Source organism: Ostrinia furnacalis, unplaced genomic scaffold, assembly GCF_004193835.3.
Source record: "Ostrinia furnacalis isolate ACB-3 unplaced genomic scaffold, ASM419383v2 OfSCF2833, whole genome shotgun sequence".
Taxonomy (NCBI): domain Eukaryota; kingdom Metazoa; phylum Arthropoda; class Insecta; order Lepidoptera; family Crambidae; genus Ostrinia; species Ostrinia furnacalis.
Window position 1 is genome coordinate 12,008 of NW_021133072.1, and position 12,007 is coordinate 24,014.

A 12,007-nucleotide genomic window follows, 5' to 3' on the forward strand; every position below is an offset into this window, starting at 1 on the left:
TGTTAATGATTGTTTTGTTTAAAAAAAAGCAATATCGTGTATTACATACAACTGCTAAAGTCCGGTCCGTGAGCACGTAGAATTTTGTCTAATGACCCCTAGCTACCCATCCTTATCGCTCGCGCGTAATTACATTGCTGTCGCAACTGTGCGACTGGCACCCGCAGTGAGTGTGCGAGCTCGATAGCAACATAATTACGCGCGAGCAATAAGGATGGGTAGCTTGAGTTCATTGGACAAAATTCTACGTGCTCACGGACCAGACTATAGACATATTATAGGTACATAATTTTAGTAAACGGAAGTAAGTATAATATGAACACAAAATATTGTAAACATTGCTTACATAAAATTCATTACTGTTGATAGGTAATAATAATTCTCGTGCTCTTCAACTTTTGAATCCGCAACTAGCTGGTATTGGTATTGATATTATGCTACCGTTAAATTATTAAGAAACTGAAATTATCTATTTTTCCTTTTCAAACATTAACTCTATCATCATCATCATTTCAGCCACAGGACGTCGACTGCTGAACATAGGCCTCCCTCCCCATCCAGCGCCTTCCTGCTACCTTTATGAGGTCATCGGTTCACCCTGTGGGTGGCAACTCTATACCGTGTGTAAATTATTTTTAATACATACCTATGAGTATAATTATGTCAAATTAAGTAAAAATAATATAAAAATTCCCGCAATTATTACATTAAATATGACCAAAGAAATTTTAAACGCGTAAAATGAAATTCTAATTACTTACAAAATAAATTGTAAGGGAAAAAACAGCCACATAAATGATAATTACAAGCCCAATTAGTACGGACGCTATTAGAGACTATTCATTTCGAATAAGAATGAACGCGGGACTTAATACATAATTAAACAGGTGCTAATTTGAGCGATCGCTAAAGACCAATCATTAGAAAGTTCTTAAGGAAAGTACCAAATTTCCCGAGTGGGGGAACTTGGTGATATTTTGACAGGAATTTTGTTGGATATTTTATTTTGTTTAGGACGTAATCGGCCAGAATAAACTCTGATATTTGTATAAGTATTTTGGCATGTGACAGCGTGTGCAGCTTGTTGATAAATGTTTCGGTTGATATGTGAAAATCTTGGATATTATTGTGTTTTTGCTTCATAGTCTATCGTAAATTAATGTTGCTATTTAATGCTCTATTATTTTTAGGTATTTGATAGAAATCGCTATTTCATTAAGATCTCAAAATTTTACATAATATTTCATTGCTAATTGTATAAAGCGGAAATACAGGGTGACTGGAACTGAACCCGCCATAGCTAATACGCGTATAGAGGAGGTCATTTGCTAATTATTGAACCTTACTTTCTATGACTAAAGTTTTATAGTTTAGGAGATATGACAATTTTTTTACTTGTTTCAGATTTTCCCGAAATTTGACCTAAAAACTGCTTAAATTTTTTTTCTCGCATGATTTTAACCGATTTTTTATTTGATACTAATATCGAATAAACCTTTATTCAAATAAAATAAATTTCAGATCTAGATAATGATTCAAAAACTAGTTACGAGCCGCCAAAGTTTAACAAAAGTACAAACCACGATAAAAAATTCAAATTCGATTTCGATTTAAGAAAAAACTAATGGTGATAATGGATTGCCAATGATCTTAAAAATATCTCTACCTTCTCTTCTTTCCAATGACATATCACACGTAGTAATTAGATATTGAAATTTATTAAAAATTCAAAGTTTATGGAAGAAAATGGAGTAATTTACGAAAATTATCCATACAAAGTTTCTTCAAACAACTCCTATTTTCTGCTATACTCCTTTTCATAACTATTTTCGTGTTTTTTTTTAATGAATTTAAAAATAATAATCACATTATAAAGAAAAAAAAATTAAAAAAATTCAAAATCAACTTTGTATGGATAATTTTTGTATTATTACTCCATTTTCTTCCATAAACTTTGAATTTTTGATAAATTTCAATATCCAATTACAACGTGTGATATATCATTGGAAAGAAGAGAAGCTGGAGATATTTTTAAGATTATTGGCAATCCATTATCACCATTAATTTTTGTTTCAATCGAATTTGAAGTAGAATTTTTTATCGTGGTTTGTACTTTTGTTGAACTTTGGCGGCTCGTAACTAGCTATTCAATCATTATCTGGATCAGAAATTTATTTTATTTGAATAAAGACATATTCGATATTAATATCAAATAAAAAAAACTGTTGAAATCACGCGAGAAAAAAAATTGGAGCAGTTTTTAGGTCAAATTTCGGAAAAATCTGAAAAAAGTATGAAAATTGACATATCTCCTAAACTATAAAACTTTAGCCATAGAAAGTTAGGTTCAATAATTAGCAAATGACCTCCTCTATACGCCTATTAGCTATGGCGGGTTCAGTTCCAGTCACCCTGTATTTATTATGCCTATAGTTAGAGGTACTCATATTGCTCCACCCACCCCTAACAAAACGCTTATTACAGTACTAGAAACCTCTCATTTTTATTTTGTTGTAGGTTGTAAGTAAGCAAGCGAAAAATCGTGTTCTGTAAGTAGTATGCCTGTAACAAAGAATAAAACCAAATCTGTGTGAACAATACGATTACTACAAGTACATAAAGCACAACAAGCTTAACATGGCAGGTTTTGTGTAGTGGAAATAAGTGCTATTTTTCAACAAAAATATAGTTCAATGTGCCGGACTGTACACGTGTACCGCTCCTTAGTAACGGGCTTTGTTTCAGTTTGCAATGCCTTTTTTGTCTCCTTTAATTTCCTTTATGAGCTCACAATTACCTTCATAATGGTATCGTACCTTTCATTAAGACTCGTTTGAGCCCGTGAATGGTGGCTACGTAATGGGTAGAAACGTTAGATGTTGTACCCTAAGCCTTTGTGTATACATTATAGCACCCACAAGCGCCTTTCACGGGTCATTCGCGTAGTTTCTATGGCGTTATTAATAAGCACCCTGTAGGGTGTAATAAGCGCTGTGTTGCCATGCTCCCTATTCAGTATTCGTTATTTATGAAAGACCACGGTGCCGACCATTGAAACGCAAATCTACCTTGATAGTTATGCCTATGTGTACAGGCTAGTTATGAAAATTAATGCTTTCATGTTGAGTGCACTTTGGCTGCGAATTATTTTGGTTCTGGGAATATTTAGGCGACTTTACGTGAATATCCTATTATAATCTACTCTATAACTATGTAACTTCAATAATTTAATCGGCCATAGAATGTTTTAAGGTTAATTAATTTCCATACCTAAATATTTTTATCTCAAGCTATCAAAAAATACAATCAACTAAGTAGGTATTCATGTAGCGTTTCTAGCACAGAACATGCCTTATTTTAAAGTAAGACGAAGTAATAGGTTATAAAGACTTTATTTTGATATTCACATAACCCTGCGCTGGTGATAACTCGAAGACAGGTTGTACTATACTCACGAATTTGCCGTAACTTAATTTAATTCTATTACTAAATCGTAAACTTTACCATCCCTCACGGTGGGTATAAAATGCTCACTTTATACCTGTTCTTTCGGGTAGACCACAGCACAATTATTCGTGGAAACGGCTCTACAATGCGTCCATAAACATAATGAAATTAAAACATAAATTATAATTACACCGCGCACATACAACACCTCTCCCGAAAGCATAAAGGTGTAGGTAATTTCACAAACGCAGAGGGCATTTCACGGTTGGTTATTAGTGCTAATGTTGCCACCTAACGTTTGTGTCTCGTGAAAAATAACTGATCCATTAAAACTGTAATAAAGGCCGAAATTCTACAAGCGCAAGTTGTTTTTAAACTACGAGTAATCAACATTGACCTCTGTCGAAGGGCGCAGTAAAGTAGTGTAATTTTGTAACTTAATCACATAGTCTGTCACGAGAACTGCCATTAGCATTATATACGTAGGACAAAGGTTTTGAGCCCTTACTTAGATGCTTGAGTATCTGGTAGGAGTTTGAATTAATAAGTACTTATACCTAGCTACCGTATTGAATTTGAAAACAACTAAACTTGCGATACTTTAGGCAGGGTCTACCAGGAAAACTGTATTTTGTATTTATGAATAGTTTACAATAAATAAAAAAAAACTATTATAAATTCCCGTCACTGACATCACCCATTTCTATTCTTTTATTAATCTAATTTGATTTTTCCTCGATTATCCAAACATTTGGCCTGGAAAAGGGAGTTTATTTAACCTACTCATGGCTAAGGCTAAGCAATCAAATCAAGTAAAGCTGTGAACTTTTTAAGACATGAACCGAGTGGCCCGGTCGAGACGAACGCTTTGAAAGCGGCGAAGAAGCGGCAAAGATGAATGGCTTTCAATATGAAATTGAATTCTGCGGTTCATTGCTTTTCAATTTGTTCGTCGAACGCTGGGCGTTTACCCGATACCTACCCCTTAGGTGCGGGGTAAGTTCGGCACAATACGGATGGCGGAATGTTACATACCTTTCTAGGTGAACTTTGGAAATCAAAAATGGTTTTTAAGTAAATACTAAACGTTATCGAAACAAAAATTAAATTCTAGTATATTTTTTTACTCTACGAGTACTTTATCCCACTCGTGGTTCAGAGATCAAGATCTCTCGACATAAAGACTTCGTTTGATTTTAGGTAGGAAATACATTTTATGAAAAGCTTTGTTTAGCTAGAGTACTTGTCTGAAAATCCTTGATGATTTTGTTTGGAATGCCTAAACGGGAAATCAGATTTTCTCAATTCCATAATTAATTTTGTTGAGAAAATATAACACTAGAAAGTTAGGATGACAGATTTTAGATTGTTCAATTACTTTATAATTTGTATTTCAATATTTTATAAGATCCAATAGTTGAATGGTAACAAGTGGCTTTCTGCTTAATAAGTAGACTTTGATTTTCTTTATAAAACCAATTGCTACAAAAAAATTACAAATTAGGCAAATCCTCAAACTGGTTTCTTAGATATTTCGGGCATTTTTGTTGTTCGAATTTATGAATAGGTACGCTTCGAAAATTTATCATGCTTTGTGTACGCTAAAAGTTAAGAGCGCTTTTTAAATTCACGAAAAAGTGAAGACCTTTCAGTAGAACACACAAAGGAGTTTTTTTCAAAAAGACAGATTGGTCTTTTTGAGAATAAAACTCTTTTATGACGATGTTTCGTGCTATACAAGCATTAATATAATAAAAATATATTTGAAAATATCTGAATGAACAAAAGATGGCAATTTTATTACAAAGGCAAATTAAAAGCTTTTTTCAAACTTATTGTGCCTCTTAATCCTTGTGAAAGATCGTCTGTTACGCTGGAAATATTGAAAAACTGAAAACACAAATGTAAATTGTATGCTGTGATTGTACGAAATAATCGTATGATAGGTATTTACAATAAATATACAAAATAGCTTTAATATTAACCCAAGGCATAATCTGAAATACTCTCACTTTGACTTATCATGAAAAAAAAACTAAAAAATTCAATTTAACTTAATTTACTGCGTAAAATTAAATTTGAAGCAGAACATCTTCCCTATTACATCCGCCGCGGAAACATTGTCTCGTAATAGTCGAATCGTGTCGTCCCACTGCCCAGACGCCAGATGTCGCTAACAACTTTATCCCGGAGTGGTCTGTCGCAAACGCTGGGTCTTCGCATGAATAAACCCTGTGATGTCCAATAACAAATGCTATGGGACACAGACACAGTGGTGCATGTTTAGGGAAAAATCTGCTTTATTTTGTTTTGAGTCTTAATTCATAATTAAAATAATTAAGAATTTACAACAGTATTACGAGTGCGGTTCAGGTAATGATATCCTTTCCATTAATGTGATACCTCTACATTGAATGATTTACGGGCAACCCAGAATGGTCTGGTGCCCCCCAAGATTTTTGGTACCGATTCGAAGATGAAAGATGTTAGTACGAATGAATGATAACAATCGCACCCGGGGAGGGGTATCATGACATTTCATGACCGTCTTTGTCATGTAGATGAGCCAGTGAGAGTACTAATTTGCGAACGACTGTAGTCACCCCCTGATGCTTGGCACCCGGGGCGGACCAAAACGAACCAAGTTAAGACACCATACTGGTTTGTAAAAAAAATATACTTACATTAATTTAGTGTCAAAAATACAATTAACGGCATATCGTTGTTCTTGCAATATTATCTTAACTGAACAGAAGATGCCATGATGTTTAGGTTGATGTGATAAAATACGCACAAAATCGGTGCAGTCAATTGAAAATTGTTTAATTTAAGGGTTAAAATAAATTGTTTTAAAGGAATTATGTTGGGTTGGAAGGTGTCAACTTCCTATTTCATACAAATGCCATTGACGCTGAAAAAGGGTTACACGTGGCACTTCTTCATTAAATTAATAGCCTCTTATTCTACACGAATCTCTAATTCTTTTCTAAAAGTCGTTATACTATAGGTACTTATTTTCCGGCTTTTATTACGATATTATCGCAACTTGATAAACAAAACATTTCTTGAGGACTTTTCAGAATTATTAAAACCATACTTGACCCGAAGCTTCCCGAAAATACGTAATTGATTTCTCGAAAAATAAGTACCTACCATACGAGTGTTTAAAAGTTAATTCTCAATGTTGATATAATTTTTTTTTAAATTTTGTACATTTTGGCATTAATTACTATACTAGGTACTTATTTGAGTCATGGCATGCTCTGCTGACATATTGTAAGGATTCCTTGACAATTTCGTAATATGTATATCTGTCGCTGAACCAAAAAAGGTAAGTAAACCAGTCCTCGAATGAGAACACATAATTAATATCGTGGGAATCGTAGGTATTATACAACATCTGCTCAATAGATTGATGACCTCAAGAAGATGTGGCATTTCTTGTGAGGCTGTATGGAGCAGTTACTGCCCATTGGCTAATGCTGACTACAATGATTTCTCTAAATGACTCTTTCGACTTTTTGTGTGTTCGATAACGCTAAGGCACTACTATAACCGTACCTGAAACCGATCCGTACCGATAAACCTTACTTTAACCGTAACTGTAACAATAACCTGTATTTTTTGTATGGAGTATGACAGAAGTAAGTCTTTGGTGCAACCCAGCATAAATAAACGAGATACTAAACAAGTGATGTCAGAAAGCAATCAAACAACCCATTTCCCAAGCAGCAGTTCAGTTCCACCATATTTTACACTGAGCTCTACCATGTCTTTGGCACATCGCCGATCCATCTCCCGGTGCTGCCTGCGGCGTATTTATGCACACCCTCTCCTACTTTCCCTCGGATGTGTGCTTCGTTATTAGCATTTGGGATACGTTTAGTCTCAGAAAATAGGGCAGCGGGCTTAATGACGAACATTTAGGTCTTCATCTGTTTAAGTCAAACAGGTTCTAATTTTGTTGTTAAGGGATTTAATTCAAAGTTTCTAGTAAATATTGCCACGGTCTATAGGTTAGTGAGTAGGGCTCTCGCTCGGCTAAGTTCCGAGTTTTTATATACCTTAGTTCGGATATTGCAGATTGCAATAAGATTCCGCAGGCTCTACACAACGTGATTATTCGAAAAAATGTGAATATAGGTACGTCATTTGTAACACAGTCATACTTGTTTGTAGTATTACTTCTGTAAGCATTCTCCCAAAAAGTTCCAAAAAGACAATATCTCATTCCCTTCACCTAGCCACGTCCTCATATTACTCTCGATATAATATCAACACTGTACTAGCACCAAACATTGTGATATTAGTAAGCTATGAATCACCAATGCTTACATAACAAAATAAACAAACAAAAAAGCCTAAACGAACATTCATTTAACGTGAAAGGAAAAATATTTCCAAATATAAGAATATTAGGTACAAGATCTTAGCATTTATAAAATAACCCAATCTCTGCCTGATTAAATTCAAAAGCAAAACGATTTACTGGTGATTTTACAAAGCGAACGTGCCTTTCAAGTATTTATGTCATTGCCAGCCTCGTAGAATTTCCTTTTCGATATAGACAAGCGAAAGTACTCTGGTATTTATGAATACGTTACTGAGAAGACGTTGCTGAATTTGCCGCTCATTTTGCTTTGTATGCTTGTAATCGAATTGTTCATTGGCTATAAAACTGTTTGCAAAGAGAATGTCATGTTTGGTATTTGATAGGTGGTTCTTAAACGAGAATTATTGGTCTTGTTGTATATTTAAGTTGGGTAAAATAATGTTCATGTTGCAGCTCCCTGGTTCAACTAGCCAGCTAGTGGATAACATTATAAGCAGCACTGAAAGGCCTCAGTCAACCGATGATCTATCGAAGGTTGTGGGAAGCACCTGGTAGCCGACAGTGCAGAACCGGTCGTTTAGAAATCCTTGGAAGGGACCTTTGTTGTCCAGCAGTGGACGTTATTTTGGACAAAACGGACAACTACTTTCTTCTTCTACTTCCTAGTCGGTACACTTTTGCCAGAATGGTCGTGATCACCAAAGTAAATGATGATCTTTGTAATAACTAACTTTGCAACTACTTTACAATGGCTTTTACATTGACCAACTAAAAGCTATTTTAATTGCAAAATAGCATTTATTATAACTACATAAGATACATCAGTGTTTAGCTAGGATGTCATTCTCCATTTAAATTAGTATGTTTTGATCCAAAACACGTGCTTCATAACATAATGAAGTATCACATTAATTACGCAATTTCGAAACGTTCGGGTACTAAGTAATTAAACAATAGTACTAGTGTAAAGTAATTGTATCCATCATCGATGTTACGAAAATTACATAGTACACGTAGTACTGCCAAGAGATTATTTAGTTAACTAGTTTAACTAAATTAACTTCTGTCACGATATGCTGTCGCCAATTACACATTTTAAAATAGTTACAAATAAAATAGTAACTACCTACATGAAACATCGTTTGAAATTCATTTAAAAATAACCATAGTCTACATTTCCACATGGATATTTTTTGTAACGTATGTTATTTCGAAGACAAATTTCACATTTTTATTAGGTTTTTTGTTTTGTTTTTATAAATCTCCAAAATATGTGTGGCCAGTATCAATTTACTCATGACGATCTTTTAAGTGTTTTTTTTTTTCATTACCAACCACTCTCTTTAAACACTGATGAAAAAGGCTTGACAAAATCGACATTATTTCCCAAAGAAAACTAAGTAAGATCGTTCTTGTAAGTAATAATTATTATGCCATAGCAAAAATCGTTACTTCCAGAATTTTTTTGGAAATTCACTCAAAAATGCTTTCAAAAAGTTCTAACTATCCGCCCACGTCGTTTAGAAACTACATACTACAAAATTGCCTAAAAAAACACAGAGGCGAAGCACTAATTGCACCTACGTACTCACTAATTCAAAATGGCGGGCACACAAGTTTAGTGGGTAGCAAACGAAATCAGGGCATAGCAGAGATTTTCTAGGCAACTGCTCTGCCGAGGTACATTAAAGTTTCAGAAAGCATTGGATAGGGTCCACTTTATCCATATAGAAATTTGTAGCGAGTAATTTCACACTAGCGGTTTTACTGAGTTGTTTAGAGTTGATTGCGTCATTAGTGTCAGCAGTTTTGACGTAAGCATAAAAAATTACCTTGTTATGTGAAAGTTTCAACTTACCAACAACAGTAAAAGTTTTAACAGGTTTTAACACTAATTTATGACGTACACTAGTGCTATGCAAGTGCAGTCAAAAGCAGTGTAGACTACTTTCTTTTTCTTTAGATTAAATAATTCATACTGAGATATCTGATAAAATGTTGCTGTAGGCTGAGTTACACCACCTAACTTTAACGATAACCAGTGCTTTTTGTATGGAGTTTGAGAGATTTTGACGTTTATTAACGTTAAAGTAAGACGGTGCAACCCAGCCTAAAACTTTAATCGCCAAATTGATGTGTCTGTTTGCGGCTTACACTTCCTAATCCTAGGCGAATGTGCTCTGATTTTTATGTTTTTTCCCATGCTTAGACAACGTGCATATTTAATTCGATTATCCGACCCATTAGGAGCAGCAAACACAAATTACTAATACTCCCGTTAGCCCCTCGTACTAAGCTAAATATGCTTGTGTCACGAGTGAGCTCACCACAATAGTCGAGCGGCGGCGGGGACCGAACCCGCGTTCCCCGGATCACGAGTCGGCCAGTCCGACCCCTTCACCGTTCGGCTATCGTGGCTTCATTTTGCAAGTGTAAAATCATTTTGTAAGTGTTTTTGATGTTGCGGTGATGAAACTTTGAAAGTAAGGACCTAATCATAGGAAAACGATTTTCATTATAAATGGGCAGTACTCGTAACTGTCTTGACTATTTTAGTTCCCAATTGCTAATGCTTATTTTGTTATATCATGAAAACTATTTCAAATCAATAACCGATGGTTTCCATAAATTTTGGCCTGAAAACTATCAGAAAATAAAAATAAAAACTGTCAATACTTATAATGGATGTCATTACATTAATGTACATTAATAATAAAGATGTAAGTCGTCGTTTCAGCCAAATGACGTCCACTGCTGGACAAAGGCCTCCCCCAAGGTTTTCCACAATGAACGGTCCTGCGCTGCCCGCATCCAGGCTCTTCCCGCGACCTTTACCAGATCGTCGGTCCACCTAGTAGGAGGCCTGCCCACGCTACGTTTTCCAGCCCGAAAGATGTAAGTAGGTATCTAAGAATATACTTACGTATTCGTGTTCGTAACACTCATTAAAAGGTCTATAAGCGACGAAAGAGCTAAAATTGTGTGACATTTTACCAGAAAATATTTTACTTTTCCCCTCATTGCATATTCCAGTAAAAATTTAACACGGACACCGATTAGTTTGCAAGCGCTATTAAGATTTCATCACGTGTTCTATTAAAGTGTTCCGTGCGAAAGAAAGCTGTTCTGGATGTAGTACGGTGAAAAATGGCGCGAAATTCGCAAAGTGCAGTTCTTCGACAGAGTAAATGGGAGGTGGGGAGGATCGTAACTCCCTAAACTCTTCGAGTTAACTCCGTGGGCATTCATCTAAAACTTTGGCAGCGCCTGAACGCCTTGACTTGGGTGTACGTACCGTGACAACTCGCCGTTCTGAAGCCCGAATGTAAAACAAAGGTGATGGCACTTTACGGCAAGCTGTCACTGCAAATGATAACTTATGCTACACTCCTGGCGGCTTATTCGAAAATTTGTGTTCGAAAATCGACCTAATTTACAAGGGGCTACGTTTTAGGAGTTATTAAAACACCTGTGCAGCGTAGACTCTTCTTAGAGACAACGAACGAGAGATTTTTATCCTTTAATTTTTGTCCCAATTGATTGACATGATTCAGTAAAAAAACTAGTTCAGCTTCATGCGAAAATAAAATTCAGTTACCAGATAATAATTTTAGATCTTGCCCAAATGGGTATTATGATTATGTCGTTCCTATACGTTACCTCACCCATTCAAGAATGTGTTTGCTTTGAATGAAACCGCGTTCAACGAATGCTTGCAAACCAAATTCAATTCAAAGTTAAGGTTAACTTGAAAAGACATTGAAGTGATTATTATAATTAATCAGGCATACTATTATAAGACATAATAAGTAGTTGGACTTATTTAATTTCATTGTAGATTCTATTTTGTGGTTCAGTTATTTTATAGGTTACTAACTGATGCGGTATGAAAATAATGCTTTCTTGGAAGGTCCAAATTATCCACTTCTTTAGAAACTTACAATTCTGAAAACAGGCGAAATTTAAAGTAAGAATATTCATTTGAAAGAACCTATTTTAAGGGAGCTTGCTTAGGCCCATAATAATAATAACTTATAAACACGTAATTCTGGTAAGTACTCGTATTTATAAAACGAATTCTACTGAAAACCCTGATTAACTTCTATTTGGCGTCTTAATTGTAATAGAAGTGATTTTGCAACCAATAATAGTCTAATGCGTAGACCTATTTGTGATTTGTTTTGGGCTGTTGTGAGTTCTGACCTTCCCTCTCCTCAAACTTTCCTT